The sequence below is a fragment of the Columba livia genome, chromosome W, assembly GCF_036013475.1.
Source record: "Columba livia isolate bColLiv1 breed racing homer chromosome W, bColLiv1.pat.W.v2, whole genome shotgun sequence".
Taxonomy (NCBI): domain Eukaryota; kingdom Metazoa; phylum Chordata; class Aves; order Columbiformes; family Columbidae; genus Columba; species Columba livia.
The window spans coordinates 22,108,539-22,128,909 of record NC_088641.1 but is presented as its reverse complement, the minus strand read 5'-3'; positions in this window follow the sequence as shown (position 1 = coordinate 22,128,909).

The window sequence follows — 20,371 nt, the reverse complement described above, 5'->3', positions numbered from 1 at the left end:
TTAGATACTCTGAAAGAGTTAAAACAGCAACAGGATAAGGCAGAGGTGGTGTAGGGGGATGGTCTTCCTGGCTCTCCTGGGCCAGATTCGGAGGAAAAGGCAAGATTAAGTGCTACTCCGACCCACCCTGTTACTAAAGATTCGTCAAAACCGCCCAAGTCCATATTATCTGACACGGATAAGGATCCGCGGCACTTTCTTGGAAAGTTAAAAGGAATAAAGGAGGAGCGTACGTATGTGTGGCCCCGAGATCAGATAAAAGCTATGAAAGACTCACATGAAAAAACAGCGTTGGGCTATATACGATCTCGGGAGGGGCCCTCGGAGCACCGGTTAGTATGTGCGTTCAACCGACTGCTCCGCCGTCATCAATCACGGCTCAAATCTCTGCTCTACCATCATCAATCGCGGTTCCGCCGTTTGCGTCACCGCCATTAATCACAGTTCAACCCTCTGCCCCACTGCTATCAGTCGCGGAAGAAAAAAAAGGACATTTTTTTTCCTGTCCCCCCTTGCCTGGAGATTTAGGTGGGGAGGACCCCCCCGTGGTGAGCCAGACCGAGCCAAATAACGTAATTCCTATAAATTTGGGTCCCCCCAGCCTGCCCCCGCCCCCCTCCCATGCTGTTGCACAGCAAATTCCTGAGGGTAGGGGTAGAGTTTCGGAGCGTAAACCGAATTTACCAAAAAGTTGGGATTTACCCCCGGCTTCGATTACAGTTAAACCACGGGACCCTGTGCGTTTCTGGAAGAGGGTGAAGGCTAAAGCTCTGGAAATAGGGGACTAGGCTTTATCAGAAACTATATTGGTTCCTACCCCTGTTATTGAGGCGCCACCCGTTGGACCTGTTGGATCTATGGCATTTCCCATCATATACCATAACCCTGCAGGGGGGGAGCCCCATGAGCACGTTTCTTATTCCTGGAAAGTAATTCAAGATTTGCAAAAAGCCACTGCTCAGTACAGGCCTAACTCCCCTGCGGTTATGCAGCTGTTACTTTTGTTATCTATGGAAGCTAAGACTCCCTACGATGTTTCTCAGTTAGCTCAGGTTATTTTTTAACCTGTACAGCTCTCAGTGTTTCGAAGTATTTGGCAGCAAAGGGCTGAGGCACAAGCAGTGGTAAACGTACGCTTCCCAGACACTGATCCCCGTTCTTCTACTGGTGTGGATGTATTGATGGGCTCGGGGCAGTTTATTGATCTGCGACTTCAAGCGCAATGGCCTCCTCTAGTGCTTGAGCAAGTGAAGGCCATAGGGATCCAGGCTATAATTAGAACAGCAGAGCTGGCAGAACCAAAACAGAGAGATATTGCTATCAAGCAGGGTCCTAAAGAGCCGTTTCTTTCCTTCATTGAAAAATTACTAGCGTCTATCGAACGTCAGGTATTTGATGCAAATGTCCGGGGACTGCTAGTAAAACAGCTAGCTCGTGATAATGCTAATTCAGATTGCCAAAAAGTGATTGAAACTTTGCCAGGGGATCCAACTTTAGAAACAATGATTACTGCTTGTGCCAAGGTCGGTTTAGTGGAACATAAAATGACTGCACTTGCTGCTGCTATGGCAGCAGCTAAAACACAGTGTCAAAAGTGCTATGAATGCGATCGGAATGGTCATGTGAGACTCATCAGTCCACGTACAAACAAACAGGCCTCAAAAGCTGTACACACACAAGTCTATGATACAGCCTCAGTAACTTGCTTCAAATGTGGAAAAAAGGGACATTTTTCTAAGCAGTGCCATTCTAGGTATCATTCTAACGGACAGCTACTGCCACAGGGAAACGACAAGAAGAGCGCGAAGGGGCGCGTGCAGACACAAATGCCTCCTTCAACAATGCTTTGCAACCCTGGCAATCCGTTTCTGGGGTCAGTGCACATGCAGCCCTCTGTGACACACTATCAGGAAAAAACAGCGGAGCAGCCGGGATGGATGTATCCACCGCCCACACAGTAACTATAACAACTCAAGAGGTGCATAAAGCGCCCCTGGATGCTTGGGGGCCAATTGGCAGGGGACTGAGTGCTTTGTTAATAGGACGATCAATAGGACCCTGCGAGGATTAATGGTGCACGTGGGGGTTATTGATGTGGACTATACAGGATAAATTTGTGCCTTGGTTTCCACAGCGACACCACCTGTGACAATACAAAAAGGAACACTTTTAGCTCAACTTGTGCCCTTTTTTGAGTTCTGTTCCTAGGACTGAGCAAGTTCTTCGTGGGGACAATGGACCTGGTTCAACTGGAAAGCCACTTATTTTTTGGTCTCAAACATTGTCAGAGAAAAGGCCACAAATGGTTTGTACACTCATAATGAATGCTTTTGTTCCCAGACAGGTGACCCTTACTGGACTGCTTGATACAAGAGCAGATGTCACTATAATTTCACAACAGGACTGGCCTCCTTCTTGGCCCTTGGTCTCAATTACTGTAGGTGTGATGGGACTGGGTGAAGTCGCAAACAGTTTGATGTCAGCTAAACCAATAGTGATTGCTAATCCTGAAAACCAAAGGGCTACAGTGAGACCTTATGTGGCCCCAGCCCCGCTGAATTTATGGGGGAGGGATTGCCTAGGGCAGTGGGGAGTACGGATAACTACGAATTTTTAGCAGGGGTCACTGTGATGCAGGGTGTTTCTCGGCCCACTTTAGTACTAAGATGGTTAACTGAAAGACCAGTATGGGTCAATCAGTGGCCCCTTGCTCAGGAAAAACTTACAGCCCTGCAATCTCTTGTGATGGAACAGCTAGCTGCGGGACACATAGAGGTCTCACATAGCCCTTGGAATACTCCTGTGTTTGTTATCAAAAAGAAGTCTGGAAAATGGAGATTATTACATGACCTACGAAAGGTTAATGAGGTTATGGCAACTATGGGAGCTTTGCAACCAGGTTTACCTTCTCCTACAATGATTCCAATGCAATGGGAAATTGTTGTAATAGATTTGAAGGATTGTTTCTTTACTATTCCTTTAGCAGAACAAGACATGGAAAAGTTTGCCTTTACTGTTCCATCTGTAAATAATGGAGGGCCAGCAAAAAGGTATCATTGGAAAGTGCTGCCACAAGGGATGAAAAATTCACCTACCATATGTCAATGGTATGCGGCAAAAGCTCTGAGTCCAGTATGTGCTTTGTTTCCATCAGGGTATTGCTATCACTATATGGATGACATTTTGTTGGTCGCAGCAACGCCACAAGAATTGAGTGAAATGGAAAATAAAGCACGTGAGTCATTAAATCAGTATGGGCTGGTTATTGCACATGAGAAGGTGCAACGACAACAGCCATGGCTTTATTTGGGCATGAAAATTTTGGATCAGACAGTGATACGACAACCTATAAAACTGCAAGTAAAAATCAAAACACTGAATGATGTGCAAAAATTGGCAGGAATGATCAATTGGGTAAGGCCTTATGTAGGAATCCCCTCTTCTCAATTGCAGCCATTGTTTGATCTTTTGCGAGGAGACACTAATATTTCTGCCCCTCGCACTTTGACAACAGAAGCACAGCAGGTCATTGCAAAAATTAAACAAGCAATCAGTAGTAAGCACGTATGGAGAATTGATTTGACAGTGTCTGTACAAGCAATTGTTTTGATTGATCAATGCATTCCTTTTGCTATGATCGCAAAATGGCATGAGAAGTGGGGAGATCCTCTACATATTTTAGAGTGGGTCTTTTTGCCAGCCAAATCAAAAAAGACAGCCCCAGGTCTTTTTGAACTGGTGGCTCAGGTAATTATTAAAATCAGATTACGTTGCATGGAATTAATGGCAAGAGATCCAGAAACGATCATGCTTCCTGTGCAAAGTGATTATTTTGAGTGGTGTATGGCTAATAGTTCTGCACTACAAGCAGCTATGATGAATTATAAGGGCCAAACCAGTTACCATTTGCCCTCACATCCAGTGATTAAATTAGGCAGTCAGGTAAGATTTGGTCAGAAGCAATTGAACCAATCAAGCCCAGTAAATGGACTGTCACGGAGGCAACCCACAGGTCAATTTTAGGGACCACAAGGTCCAAAAACAACTTTTATTAGACCAGCGAGGCACAGGGTTTTAGCACTCCAAATGTGACTTAAATACAGGTTCAGATATCAGTGGAGGAAATTATTGAGAGGGGCAGCCACTAATACAACAGGAGGTCCACAGAGTGCATGCACGTGGCTTCACCAAAACAATGCCGGAGCCCTCCCCGAGTCCCGGAGGAGTACACACTTGCCTAAGCACGGTGTGGGATTATTTTTATAGAGATACACGTACTCGCAGTGAGTACGGAAAGTGTGCACTCGCGATTCCGCGAGAGTAAATTTATAATACGCTCGCAGTCCTGCGAGAGTTATTTTACACGTGCAAATGTGCACGGAATCCTACACGTGCTTATGTGGAAGCACGGGAGGAAAATATACTCGCGATTGTGCGAGGGGATCTCGGCGGCCACTCGCGATTGTGCGAGGAAATAAAGTACTTGTGCAAATGTGCACAGAAAGAAAATATACTCGCAATCCTGCGAGAAGTTTTACTTACACCCGTGGCGGCGAGGCAAGCGGAGTCTCCATCCCGGGGAGGGGGGCTCTCGGCGGCAGCATCTCGCTCGTGCTCCAAGAGACCCGCGGCAATGGGCGGAGTCTCGACGAGAGTTCCGTTTTGTTATCTGATCAGACCTGACTGTAGGCATTGTATAAGCTTCTCTGCACCCCCCACACTGAGTGTGGGTGCCCCTGAAGCCTTCAAACATCCCCCACACTGGGCGCGGCTCCGTGTGCCTTGGCACTCCCTTCTGCTAATGTCCCAGGAGCCAGGGTGCTCTGGGCCAAACAAAAGAAGCTGTTAGTCTCAAGTAGCAGAGAAAGGGGGAGATGTGCCATATTAAAAGAGGGAGGGGGGTTGCAATCTGCCACATGGACCTACAGTATTTACAGATGAATCAGGAAGGACGGGCAAGGCAGCCATTGTTTGGAAGGATGGGCCACAGTGGCGACATCGAGTAGAATATCAGGAAGGATCACCACAAGTGGTCGCACTTAGAGCAATGACCATGGCGTTTCAGGCCTTTCCTGGCCCTGTGAATATTGTGACAGACTCTGCTTATGTGGCTGGGCTTGTGTCGGGGATTGGCTCAAGGAGCACAGACATGAGTCCACCAAGCAACTGTACGAGCTGAGCCCATTTTAGTTGACATAAGTAGGCCTTAGTTAGCTTGTCTATTAGGCCGTGGGAAAGGGGGGAACGGAAAAGTACTAACTAAGGCAGGGTCAGGATATTTTTGAAGAGATAAGAGTCAGAAGAATGTGGGATGCACATAGCTAGCTAAACCCAAGTAGGTGGAGTAAGTAAATGTGCTTAGCCTATTAGATAGAGACAAGTATGCATAATTATGGTATTTGGTATAAATGCACGCTATCTCGGGCAATAAAGTTGAAGTATGCTTTATCACTCATATTGAGTCGACTGCATTTCTTCCTCCGTCCGCTCGGGTCTGGAACTCTGATGGGACTTTTCTCTGCAATTGGCGCCCGAACAGGGGACCTGAAGCAGCGGATAGAAGCAAAAGGTGCCGGGAGAGCAGCGACCGGCGGGCAAGAGCGACCGAACACTGTGCTGCAGTGTGTCGTCTCCGAAGCCTGAACCGACTGAAGTTCGCCAGTGCTGGGCTACAGGAAACAAGGGCTGCAAGAGGTCTCTTAATTTAGCAAGAGGTACCGTACTATAGTGATGAATAACGGAGAAATGGATTAAAATGATGAATAACGGAGAAATGGATTAAAATGATGAATCACAGAGAAACGGATTAAAATGATGAATAACAGAGAAATGGATTTAGACGTAGCCCTAGATTTATTACAAAGCTTTTTAGAAAAGCGGGGGGGTTGATTATAGTTGCGTTAAACAGCTAGCTGGTCTAGTAGCAACGGGGAAAACTAAGGGGTGTTTTCAGGATCCTGATTTATTGTTTGATGAAGGAGAGTGGAGAAAATTAGGGGATGTGTTGTGGGATATGGTCATAGACGAGGATAAAACAGCTAAGAAACTGATGAAACCGTGGAGGGAAGTAATCAATAATATTAAGCGTTATAAAGTGGAAAAGAATTTAGCCGCGGTAGTTTCACAGAAACTCGGCAAAATGGAGCCTTCCGCTCCGCCGATGGAAACGGGCATATCTGCGTTATCAGCGAAGAACCTTAAAAGACTATTAACTTGGTGCAGAGGCAATAGGTATCCTGCTGACCTGTCAGGAGTTTTTCAAATAGAGACTTGGAAAAAGATGGGAACTGTGTTGTGGAAGGCAATTAGTCACCGCGAAAGATATATTCTCGGCCTTGTAACCATCTGGAAACTGATAAATACTACAGTGAAGCAATTAAAACCTGAAAAGACTGTTACGAGCATTAGTGACTCAAAACTTGAACTTTGGGACAGTATAGAGCAGAAATTATGGGATAAAGTCAGCAATGGATATACAGAAGCTAAATCATTAGTAACTACATGGAAGCTTGAACGGTCTGCTGCTGCCGGAATTTTTGCAGCGTTGCAGCCTGATAAGTATCCTGAAAGTTGCAGTGAAGTTCACCCGGTTTGTGTCTGCGATACCCTCCCTATGCAATCCCCTGCTGTGCTTTCGGCACCCCCGATGGTTCAGCAGTTCGGGGCAGGAGGAGGAACAATGCCAAACGGTTAGCCTCCTGTACCATCATCTAACCCTGGTGAGAACAGCAGGTCCAGAGGATTGGTGTCAGACAACTTACTCAAAGAACCTGTGAAAGCTGATAATGCTAAAGTTGTAAACAAGTGTACTATCAGTCCTTTTACCAATTTTACCAATCTGCTTTTCCTGCATTTTAACCCTCTAACTTCCACAAGAGAACAGAAGAAGTCACTGAAAATAGAACTGGAAAACAGAACTGTGTGACAGATTAGATCAGTTAACAGCAAGTGAATCTGACAGTCAGCAATGTGGTCATGATAATCGTGACGGGAAAGGGGGTGCTCCTGGGGACTCAGGGTATAAAACTTAGAAGTTAAGGAAGTACTGGTGTTGAAATTAGCAGTAGAGAATGCTAATGTTTGCTATCAACATGTTATTTGCGAGTTTTACAGTGCATATTATGTGCTGCTGTTTATTGCCTCTCTGAAAGTCAAGCAGCTTGTCAGGAATGTGAGTTAATTGTTTTACTGGTTGTTGTTAGAATTGTTTCTTTGTGGTATAAGTGCACCGTAAAACTTTCTCTCCACTTTTCCCACTCACGCCGCAAGCAGCCCTGTGCTTTTCCGTGGGGTCAGAAATTACTGTTTTCAGTCGTGTTCATAAAAAATCGGTATTGGGAGGTGTTTCAAAATATAGGGAAGCACTTGGAAATATGAGGAAAGAAGATCTTGTAAAATATTGTAATTAATGGTGGCTGCTGTATAAGTTAAATGATTGGGAAAAGTGTCCGGGGAATAGAATCTTGAAGTATAACACCTTATTGCAATTAATGTTGTTTTTAGGGCGAGAAGAGTAAGACAAAATAAATCCCTACAAGAGATCATTAAATCATTTCAGACAGCTGAGAGAGAGTTAACTGATAACACACAGGTCACAGTAAACTTGCCGAAGTCTGCACAATGTTTTCCTTATTAGCCTGTTTTCTTTGTGGGTATCTGTTTAAGCATGTTGCAATTTTGGTAGGTCTTTGTTATATGGTACAGTAGGTTCACAGAGATTCATGAAAATCGGTTGACTCAAAAGGTGCGTTTTGTGATAGTATAAAAGATCATGAGTAATTTAGTTCCTTACTGCGTGAACGTGATGTTAAAATTTTATGTGTAGTAGCTGTTATATTTTTTTTTCTAGCGTACTAGCTTTATTCCAATATCCAGACTTGCGCAACTCTGTGACAGGCTGTCTCTCATCTCGGTGCACTAAATTTGGCCTTTTTGTATGCACATCAAGTGAAGAATCGTGGTTTTAGAATAACAGTTGTAGCACACCAGATGAGACACTATAAAAAAAAAGGCCTTGCCCAGTCCAGCTTGCTGCGGGGGGGGGGGGGGCGGATGCCAAATGGGCCTCCAGCGCGCACTGACCCATTTTGTCAGGGAGACCCAGAGGTATCTCCACCTGGCTGAGCAGTAAGCGGTTCAAGGTGCAATGCAAAAAATTGAGATATTGTCTTAAATTGGTGTAAGTGTGATCCATCTGCTTATTTGAACTTGGTATATGGTTTTCGTATCTGAGCTCAGTATTTTAGTTTGTATATTCATATTTGGTACCAAAAGAATCTTGTTTGGGGAGATAATTACAAAATGGGAACCGGTTCCACTGCTAAAATTCCACCTTGCTCCCCCTTAGGATGCATCCTTACACATTAAAGTAATCGCTTATATTGTTAGAAAAGCATTTAAATTGTTAAAATACTATGATAGATGTGAACTTGGGGTATTGTATGAAGTTATGAAGTTGTATTTAAAGGTTGCTGGAATGTGAACTGATTTGGATCTAGGACAATAGAATAATGGATTTATGTTTATTATACTGGTTTATACTGTTTTTTGACATCTCTAAATTGTAAAAGGTAAATGGAGCTAAGGAATGTGACTATTGCTGAGCTACTTGAAATTGCATATAAAGTGTATTATGGCTGAAATGAAATGGGAAAACAAAAGAGCAAAATATCCCAGGCCTGTGTGCAGCTCATTGTAACTGAGAAGTTTCGCAGAGCCTCCTACTTTGTACCAGCCAGTGTGCCAGCTGCGTGACCTTGGTTATATCTACACTGCACAGAAAGAAAAAACAACTGGAAAAACCTGGCTGCCCGCTTTTAAAGCAGTGAAAGGGGGGTTCTCTCTCCCCCCACTGCAGCGATGTAATACTGAATGGAGCAGTCCGAGGGTGAAGTTTAAAGGCATCCTGAGCAGACCCATAGTTCTAATGAAACTGGACAATTAAACCAAAAATTTGTTGATAGACTTATCCTGTGGTAATTAATTGTACGAGACTTCTTAGTAAATTCACCATGCTAGTTTTTGAGGGCATGGGAGACAACGAAAGAAAGGCCATTTTTTGAGACAAACGGAATGCCAGATTTGGAACAAAGTTTTAATACATGAATTCTTGTATTTGCCTAAAAGTCCTATACCTCTCTTGGGTCAGGATTTGTTAAGTAAATTGTAAGCTCAAATAACGTTTTCTGAGAATTCTGTTTAGTTGCATATCCTACAAGAAGGTGCTTGGATGGTGCAGATCTGCTTGTGCAAGTGAGAAATCTTCAAGGAACTTTTGAATGCTGTATTTCCACTAGTATTAACAGCCAATGTTTTTGATAAAGCAAATACTACACTGAGAAATCTGAAACAGGACTTCAATCCGGTAAGGGAAAACAATATCCAATAAATATGACAGCCAAAATGGAGTTAGAAACTTTGAGGGATGAATTTATGACAACTTTACAGGATGACTGCATTTGATTGGACTTACAGATTTGTCTATGAAACACTTTGTAACTATGACCCAAAACCACGCTAAATCAGAAAGAACCTACATTAGTTATGGTCAAATCACTAGTTAACGTTCAATGGAAAAGGCCACACCAATTGATAACCTGGGGGAGAGGTTATTCTTGTGTTTTTACAGATCAAGAGCTGCAATGGTTGCCAGCACGAAACGTGAAACCTGTGTTATCTTCCTGACAATGATTGTTGCAGCTGCTGTGTTTTGGATGCCTGCACAGACAAAGACTAACATGTGGATTACTTTAGCCAACATGACTGACTATCTATATGCCTAACTACGATGTCTCTGGAAAAAACGTTCCACACATGCTTGGTTGGTGTCTTCCTTGATGACTACAGCAGCATCACACGACTGTTTCAAATAGTGGTTGATGCAGAGGCATTGCAACGAACTGTAATAATACTAACACGGCACTTTGGATTAATTGCCACCTGGAAGCAGACGTCGAACCACAGGAACTGGAATTGCTGGCATCTATGCCCATGGATGCTTGTATTCAGCCGGTTTGTGAAAAGTGTCAGAACAGTATACAAGAACATGAATGGACAAAACTACAAAATGTTAATGCTACCCTTGGTGACTACAGAAATGAAACTCGACGGTGTAATGCTTCACAGAAGAATGCAAGGGATGTCATTGATAATGTGGGACAGCGACCCTAAAACCTCCTGTATGGTGTATTCTTGATCTGTGAAGATAGAGCCTGACCAGGAATTCCTTCTAATGCTGTTGGAGGACTGTGTATTTTGGGACTATTAACTCTCTTAACGCCCAATGTATCTATGATAATAGATCACAAAAGAGCAAGACGAGAAAAACACTTTTTGCGTGTATATGAGTCAAAATGTGATGATAATGTAGATTATTGAGGATCAGGGTTAAGGGTTTTAGGATCTCTTGTATCTAGTGTTGGCACAACTAAAGCTTTAAATACTTTAGAAAAGTTAGGATGCTGGCTAGTTAAGCAAATAAACAGAACTTCTAAGGCTTTAAGTGGACTTTTGTTAGATGTAGATTCTGTAAGACATGCTACACTGCAGAATACAGTCACGGGAGACTTTTGTTATTAGCCCATGGCCATGGATGTGAGGAATTTGACTGAATGTGCCGTATGGATTTACACAATAAGTCGAGATCCATCCACGAGGAGATTAAACAACTTACGGACCATTCACGGAAGATCAGAGAGGATGTAGGCCTCTTTGGCTTAGAGGGCCTCATGAACTGGTTTGGACTAGGAGGATGGGTAAAAGGGCTTTTGCAGAGTGCTCTGGCTCTCTTAATCATAGTAGTAGTTGCATTAATATGCTTGAGTTGTGCTATATCATGTATTAAGAAGATTTTAGAGCAGACACTTGGGCAGGCTCTGCTCATTAAAAAAAGAAAAGGGGGGAGATGTCGGGGATTGGCTCAAGGAGCACAGACATGAGTCCACCAAGCAACTGTACGAGCAGAGCCCATTTTAGTTGACATAAGTAGGCCTTAGTTAGCTTGTCTATTAGGCCGTGGGAAAGGGGGGAACGGAAAAGTACTAACTAAGGCAGGGTCAGGATATTTTTGAAGAGATAAGAGTCAGAAGAATGTGGGATGCGCATAGCTAGCTAAACCCAAGTAGGTGGAGTAAGTAAATGTGCTTAGCCTATTAGATAGAGACAAGTATGCATAATTATGGTATTTGGTATAAATGCACGCTATCTCGGGCAATAAAGTTGAAGTATGCTTTATCACTCATATTGAGTCGACTGCATTTCTTCCTCCGTCCACTCGGGTCTGGAACTCTGATGCGACTTTTCTCTGCAGGCTTGTACATCAGTTTGATAAAGCTGTATTGGGACATGTGTCCAATGAAAAGTTATTTGGTATTTTAAAACTGTTATGGCTTGAAATTCAGAAGCGTCATCGTGAATATTATGTCATGCATGTTAAAAGTCATACTATGTTACCAGGTTTCATAATAGAAGGAAATGCAAAAGCAGATTCTCTAGTTTCAGCAGTGACTTTAGGACCTGTTCCTGATGTTAAACAACAGGCAATAGAGTCACATCATTTCTATCATCAAGGCTATCGTGCCTTGAGACGACACTTTGGCATTTCAAATTCTGAGGCACGTGCTATTGTTGCTGCGTGCCCTGATTGTCAAGGTCAGCATATTCCTACTTATTATGGTACCAATCCCCGTGGCCTTCGAGCCTTGCAAATTTGGCAAACCGATATTACACATGTACCTGAATTTGGGCGCTTGAAGTATGTTTATGTCTCTATAGACACCTTTTCTTCTGCTATCGTTGCCACTGCTCATACTGCAGAATCTGCACGAGATGTAATATGTCATTGGCAGGGTGCATTTTCCTTCTTGGGCGTTCCGCAACAGGTTAAAACAGACAATGGCTCAGCATATGTATCCCAAAAAGTTGCTTCATTTCTACAGCTCTGGGGAGTATCTCATGTTACAGGTATTCCTCATTCTCGCACAGGGCAAGGTATTGTGGAACGTGCTCATGGAACGCTCAAGCGTTTTCTTTTAAAACAAAAAGGGGGAATGTTGGGTGAACCACCTGATGCACGCTTGGCTAAAGTCACATATGTTTTAAACTTTTTGCAGGTTTCTGATGATGCCCAGATGCCAACCATTCTACGTCACTTTTCCTCTTTAGTGGCTCAAAAAAGGGTGGGTCCAGGGACAAAAGTGTTGGTGCGGGATTTGCGCACAGGACAATGGACGGGTCCACATGAATTATTAACCTGGGGGAGAGGCTATGCTTGTGTCTCTACAGATCAAGGACCACAATGGTTGCCGACACGAAATGTGAAACCTGTGTTGCCTTCCTAATGATGATTGCTGCAGCTGCTTCATCTTGGATGCCTGCACAGACAAAAACTAACATGTGGATTACTTTAGCCAACATGACTGGCCAGGACTCCATATGCCTAGCTATGGCATCTCCGGAAAACCCGTTCCACACATGCTTGGTTGGCATCCCCCTTGATGACTACAGCAGCATCACACAACTGTTTCAAAATAGTGGTCGGTGCAGAGGCATTGCAACAAACTGTGATAATACTAACATGGCACTTTGGATTAACTGTCTCCCGGAAATAGACATTGAACCACAGGAACTGGAATTGCTGGGATCTGTGCCCATGGACGCTTGTATCAAGCTGGTTTGTGAAAAGTGCCAGGACAATATGCTAAAGCATGAATGGATAAGACTGCAAAATGTTAATGCTACCCTTGATGACTACAGAAATGAAACTCGTTGGTGCAATGCCTCGCCGAAGAATCCTAGGGGTGTTGTTAACAATGTGGGACAGCGACCCCAAAAACTCCCGTATGGTGTATTCTTGATCTGCGGAGATAGAGCCTGGCCAGGAATTCCTTCTAATGCTGTTGGAGGACCATGTAGTTTGGGACGATTAACTCTCTTAATGCCCAATGTATCCATGATAGTAGATCACAGAAAAGCGACACGGGAAAAACGTTTTTGCATGCATATAAGTCAAAATGTGATGACAGAGTAGATTCTTGGGGATCGGGATTAAGGGTTTTAGGATCTCTTGTACCTGGTGTTGGCACAGCTAAAGCTCTAAGTACTTTAGAAAAATTAGGATGTTGTCTAGCTAAGCAAACTAACAGAACTTCTAAGGCTTTAAGTGGACTTTTGTTAGATGTAGATTCTCTAAGACATGCTACACTGCAGAATAGAGCTGCAATAGATTTTTTGTTATTAGCTCAAGGGCACGGGTGTGAAGATTTTGATGGTATGTGCTGTATGAAATTGTCAGATCATTCTGAGTCAATTCATAAAAGCATACAATTGTTGAAAGAGGGGATACAAAAGTTACAAGTTGATGATGGATGGGATTGGTTAAATAAATTGTTTAGTAGCTGGGGGCTTTCAGGATGGTTGTTATCAGTAGTGAAAACAGGACTGATCGTTTTGATGATTGTTGTGGTTGTGTTACTAATGTTGCCATGCATGATTTCTCTGGTGCAAAGGGCCCTGCAGCGGACAATGAGGGCAGCATTTTTAGCACAAATACAAAAAGGGGGAATTGTGGGAAACTGCAGCGGGTCTGTGGAATCCTTGACAGAAAATATGAGAGTAGAGATCAGCCTTGAAGATATTAAGATTTACCCTTGAGAAGGATGGGAGTAAAGGAGTATCCGTAGATATGGAGTTGTACCCGTGAGAGAGGAGAGTTGTACCCGTGAGAGAGAAGGGGATAAAAGAATAACATGGATGATAGCAAAAATAACCAATAAGGTGTTAGTGCTGTAAATCGTAACCAATAGTGAAAAGACACATGAACTGGTAGAATTGTATAAAAATGCACTTGTAGCAATAAATGGCACCTATTACTCTATTACTTCAATCTTGAAGGAACTTGGTCCATGCCGTTTGTCCGTCTCAACTGCGACAGTTAGATGACTGGACGGATCTTGATTCTGTTCCGGACAGTGAGCCTAGATTTATCAGACTAGCATAAATGGCTGAGAAGCAGGGTCTTAAACCTTTGTATCCAACTAAGGAACTGGAAATTAGCTGGGAAATATTTTATCCCAAAAATGGGCAAGCGACAATGAGGCCCCTTATTAAAACTGAATCTACTGATAATGGTCAAGCGAGGGTGGCTCTGCAAGTCACCACCTGGACAATACCATACTGTGCAGCTGAATTATCAAAGATTTGGGAGAAATATGGTAGGTTAGCTCAAGAAATGGAAGCAGAATATATTTAGAGAATTTTGTTAATGAGTGGAGATCGAATTCTGCTCTCAGAAGATGAAGCACAAGGGTATTGGGGGCCTGGTATGTTTTTGACTACTGATGATCAAAGAAAGCTGTAGTCATTAAATCAGCAATCTGCCTATTAGGCAGGGGGCCTAGACCCATTAGAAAGGAAAGATCCAGTATGCATTGAAACCCCAACTATAAATCATTTAAATGAAAGTTTACAAAAGGCTGCCTGCCGACAGTTAATGCACGATAGGTGCCTAATTCCCCAACAACCTTCCCCAATGCTGCTAAATGAAAACCCTGATAGGATGACTCCCCTGATCCATGGCCTTTCTGAGTCATTGAAACTGTCTGTGGTTAGCTGCAGGACTGTTCAAGGGATGCAACAGCCCCAAAATGGTGGGGGGAGGAGGGCAGAAACAAAGAGGAGGGGTCATGACTTGGTGGGAGGTGGCTCAGGAACTGATAAGTTATGGTGGGAGAATGGGTCTCATGGGGGAACTTATAAAACCAAAAATGCCGTACAGAGAGCATAACAGAGGTAAAATCGACTCCCCATGGGTGCCTCAGAGGCAAAGAGAAACCCATTGTGGGCTGAAGGAAATGAGAGGGGAATTCCCCAAGATTTAATGGATGGAATGCCTACCATGGCCTTGGAAAAGCTTATCAGGGCATGGAAAACACTCCATAAAAGTGAACCGCCCACTCAGGGGAGCATGAGGGTGGAGCTCCAATCTGGTGGTGTGGCAATTGCCCTTAAGACACCTACCGCTCCTGAAGGAGATTTGATTGACCTGAGGGCGGCACCTCCTGTTCTTTGACCCTCAGATATCCTACAACAGAAGGGTCATCTGAGAGACCAGGCAAAGCAGACAGCTGATCAATTTTCTCAGAGTCCACAGCTGCTATGCCAAAAGCCTACCAATACCCTTTTTGGTCCTTAAAATACCCTCCCCTGAGGTCTATGGCAAGAATGTACGGAGCATCTGGGCCAGTCACAATGGGATGCTTTTGCCAGTACTTCCCAGTTAGACTCATTTCAGCCTCTACAACAGTCAGCTCCTGGGATCCCCCAGTCACTCCATAACTACCGATAGATTTTGTTCCTTAGTAGTTGGATGGGATTACTGTGCGCTGAGCACCAGTGTCTACCAAAGCTCTTTACTTCTGGGGGTCTGTTATACTAGGCCACTGAATCTGCACAGTCCAATAAACTCAGTTGTCCCTTTCCTCCACCTGGCTGGAGGCAGGGCCCCTCTAATAGGCATCAATTAATGGATTTGTGTTATGCACCTTCTGTGGGTATGAATTCGAAGTTCCTTCAAGAGGATCAGAATCTCTCCTACCCCTTCTGAAAACTGGAGCAGCAATTTTCATAGGAGTTTTTCCTTTTAACTCATGTACCTGTTCCTGAAGCACTGAGGTAGTTTTTCCGTCCCATCTCCTCATGTCTTCTCCATTATCATGCAGGAAAAACCATACTGTGCCCTTTTTTGTGTACTTTTTATGTCCTCTCTCTTGAGCTTGGTAACACCTACTCTTAATAGCTGAAATATTGGTTTGTACAGGTTGCGAATGGAACCTGTGCTCTTTGAGTTCTTTGATTTCCAGTAACAGCTTTTTGAACCGGTCATCAGTTTTTTTGGACAGTTTCTCCACAGTCGAGACACAGGACTGTAGAGAGGTAGCAATATTGTCCTCACAGTCCTGAAGTTGGCCAGCAACCTCATTCATGTTTTGTACAACTGCATTTGTCCAACTCATTCCTGCAAATGACCTAGCATATGCCGGTGGTGCGCTTTTTGTGAACTTCCGCCACATGGGTTGTGTACAACTGATTCTATCTGGATCTGTCCCCTCCTGACTGATTGGGCCAAAGTAAATTATGTCTCACACAGATAATTCTCTCAGGTATTGGGTACCTCTCTCCACAGTGTTCCACTTCCGTGGATGACATACCACATCTTCCTTGAAGGGAAACCTTGCCTTCAACAAGGGCAAGTGCCAGATTTTGCACCTGGGACATAGCAACCCTGGCTGTACATACAGACTGGAAATGAGATGCTGGAAAGCAGCTCTGTGGAGAGGGATCGGGGGGTTCTGGTCAACAGCAAGTTGAAGACGAGCCAACAGTGTGCCCTGGCAGCCAAGAGGGCCAATCGTGTCCTGGGGTGCATCAAGCACAGCATTGCCAGCCAGTCATGGGAGGTGATTGTCCCGCTCTACTCTGCACTGGTGTGGCCTCACCTGGAGTACTGTGTGAAGTTCTGGGCACAACAGTATAAAAAAGATATTAAGCTACTGGAGAGTGTCCAAGAGAGGGCTATGAAGTTTGGGAAGGGTTTGGAGAGGAAGCCCTATGAGGAGCAGCTGCAGTAACTTGCTTTGTTCAGCCTGGAGAAGAGGAGACTAAGGGGAGACCTCATCATGGTCTACAGCTTCCTCACAAGGGGAGGAGGAGGGGCAGGTGCCAGTCTCTTCTCTTTGGCGACCAATGACAGAACCCGAGGGAATGGCAGGAAGATGTGCTGGGGAGGTTTAGGTTAGACGTTAGGAAAAGGTTCTTCACCTGGAGGGTGGTGGAGCACTGGAACAGGCTCCCTAGGAAGGTAGTTGTTGGAAAGTAAAATGTGGGAAAGCAAGATGTGCGATTCCAGCCACCTGGATGATAAAGGAAGATCAATACTAACATCACCATCTGGACAGTCAAAGACATAATACTACCATAATAACATATAAAGGGCCTTGGACAGATTACTTTGAAGTACGTTTCTCATAACTGTAAAAAGTTATAGCCCAGACTCGTGAGAATGGTATCTCGGGCTGGATAACCGCCCCCAAGTGCATGGGATGTGTGAATGTCCTTGGGCCTGGTCTGTGAATGAGTGGAAAAACAAGTGAGACAAACATCACATGAGTTTAGTGTATTCTTAATAACAATTAGTGGAAAAGCACCTTTTTGTAAACATCTTAGTCCAGGCCTGTACCTGTAAATCCTATAAATTGTCAATGGTGAATAAAGAAAACAGCCTAGGCCTAGGTCAGCTCTCTGCTAGGCCAGGCTCTGCACTCCTTCCTGAACAAGATCTCTGCCTCTGCGTGAATTTCTGTCTGCGTCCTGGTATGCGTGGTTCCTAATCGCCGCAAATGGTGCCCCATGTGAGTGTGTGACCCCTGGAGGCTCTTCATCGAGCAGTGTATTTGGCGGCGACCACGCAATCCGATGGGTAAGTAAATTTTATTTGTGGCCATATTAATCCCTATGGTATAGATAGGGACAAGCAGGCCTTGTTGAATGAGAGAACTGTGGGATTGCGTTAGTATAGGACAAGCCACTTCTCAGGAACATAAATTGTATTTGCAGGTTTTACTGCAGCTATTACGTTCTTCTGGGTATTGTACTTCTGAGAAGCAGGTAGCTTTGCTCCTGGTATGGGTGAGAGAGAATTGTGTCTGGTTTCCGAGTGAGGGGACATTTGACAATAAAATTTGGAAACAGGTCGGGAAACAGCTACACACACAAAAGAATTAAATTCCCAATAGTTTACATATTACTTGGAGATTTGTGTACTCTGCACTATCGCAGTTGCAGTCGGCAGAGCACATAGTGCAAAGGCAAACAGGGGAGGATGGACAGAAAAACACAAATGAGCAGGTTGCTAATGATTTGAGTCTTGACAGCACTCATCTTTTTGAGTCAGGCTCTGTAGATTTCAAAAGAGTCAGTTTTATATCCATCATTAATGCCATCACAACTGTGTAAAGATAAGGCCAGAATTTGTGTGGAGCACCCAGTGACCCCTTCATGACTAAGAGCAGAACACAAAGGGGTGATGCAAAATGCCATGAAAAGGCTATGGAGCACGGTGATTTTTCTTTTGCCTTTCCAGTTACTTACAAACCATAACAACCACCAGAACATGACGGAATACCTGCTTCTGCGTATTGCCTTTCTGAAAATCAAGCAGCTTGTCAGGAATGTGAGTTAATTGTTTTATTGGTTGCTGTTACAGTTGTTTCTTTGTGATATTGTTTGTATAAGTGCACTGTAAGCCTTCTCCCCACTTTTCCCACTCGCGCTGCAAGCCGCTCTGTGCTTCCCCCTCCTCCCTCCCTCTTCTCATGGTTTTTACTTACAAGACGGGGTCAGGAACGACTGTTTTCAGTCATGTTCCTAAGAAATTAGTACTGGGAGGTGTTTTAAAACATAGGAAAGCTCTTGGAAATATGAGGAAGGAAGATCTTGTGAAATATTGTAAATAATGGTGGCTGCTGTGTAAGTTCGATGATTGGGAAAAGTGTCCGGAGAATAGAACCTTGAAGTATAACCCTTTGTTGTTTCTAAAGCGAGAAGAGCAGGACAAAACTAAAACTCTACAAGAGATCATTGAATCATTTCACACAATTTTACGGGCGGAATGGTTTGAACTTCAACAAGCTGGGAGAGAATTAACTGATAACGCACAAGTCACAGAAAATTTGCTGAAGTCTGCTAGATACTTTTCCTTATTAACCTGTTTTCTTTGTAGGTATCTGTTTAAGCATATTACAGTTTAATAGGTCTTTGTCTGTTATATGGTACAGAAAGTTCATAGACTGTTAAATAATGAGAATCCATGGACTCAAAATACAGAAGATCATGAGTAATTCAGTTCTTTACTGCATGAATGTGATAATAAGATTTTGTGTGTGACAGCTGTTACTTTTCTTTCTATCATGCTAGCTTTATTCCGACATCCAGACTTGTGCAACTCTGTGATAGGCTGTGTCTCATCTCGATGTGCTGGATTTGGCTCTTTTGTATGCACACCAAGTAAAGAATCCTGGTTTTGGAATAACAGTTGTAGCACACCAGATGAGACACTAATATAAGCCTTGCCCAGTGCAGCTTGCTGCGGCGGCGGTGGGGGGGGGGGGGGTGCCGTTTGGGCTCTAGCGTGCACTGACCTGTTTTGTCAGGGAGACCCAGCGGCACCTCTACCTGGCTGAGCAGTAAGCAGTTCAAAGGTGCAATGCTAAAATCGAGATATTGTCTTGAATTAATGTAACTGTGATCTATCTACATATTTGAACTTGGTGTTTGGTTTTCATATCTGAGCTCAGTATTTTAATTTGCATATATATATATATTTGGTACCAAAAGAATTTTTTTGGGGGAGACAATTACAAAATGGGAACCGGTTCTGCTACTAAAATACCACCTTTCTCCCCCTTAGGATGCATCCTTATATGTCAGAGTAATTGCTCATATTGTTATTTAATAATTTTGAGACCAGAAAAGAATTGAAGTTGTTAAACTCTGATTCTCATTGAATTTATGTGTTTGTTGGAGGTATGGGAAAGAAAACTAAATGCTATGATGAATGTGAACTCAGAGGAGGTTGTATTTAAAAGTTGCTATAATATGACCTGATTTGGATCTAGGAAAATCAATTGATAGTTAATATGCTGTTTATTGACATCTGTAAGACATTGCAAATGGTAAATGGGGCTGAGGAATGAAACTATTGCTCAGCTAGTTACAATTGCATATAGAGTGTATTATGGCTGGAATTAAATGGGAAAATAAAAAAAGCAAAATATCCCAGGCCTGTGCTGTACTGTTTGAACATAAATTTCAGGACTGTATCAAGCTGCGAGATAAACTTAGCTCCCTGGCAGCTCCCACTTAGAACCAGCAATTAACATATACTTTAAATTTTTTGAATCGTACTAGGCCTCCCTCCTCTATCGCAGCAGTTGAAAAACACTTCCGTGTTCCAGATTCATTATCTCAGAGACCAAATGTTTTATACCAAGAACCCCTGCACAACAGTCAGTGGCAAGGGCCTGTAGAACTAATCACCTGGGGGAGGGGGTATGCTTGGGTTCTTCTTCCAACAAGAACAAAGTGGCTTCCTGCAAAATATGTTAAACCTTTCTACGAGCTGGACAAACATGATGCAGGACATAATGCCAGAGATGCAGCATCTGTCCCTGCAGCAGAGGGCAACAAAGCAACAGAAGAGACCAAAGGAAGAGGCACCAGCATATCAGAAGGATACAGATTTACATTATTTGGACTGGGGACTAACTGGCGAAAAAACTTTCAATGCATTTGTTTTCCTTATTAGTATGGTTAACCA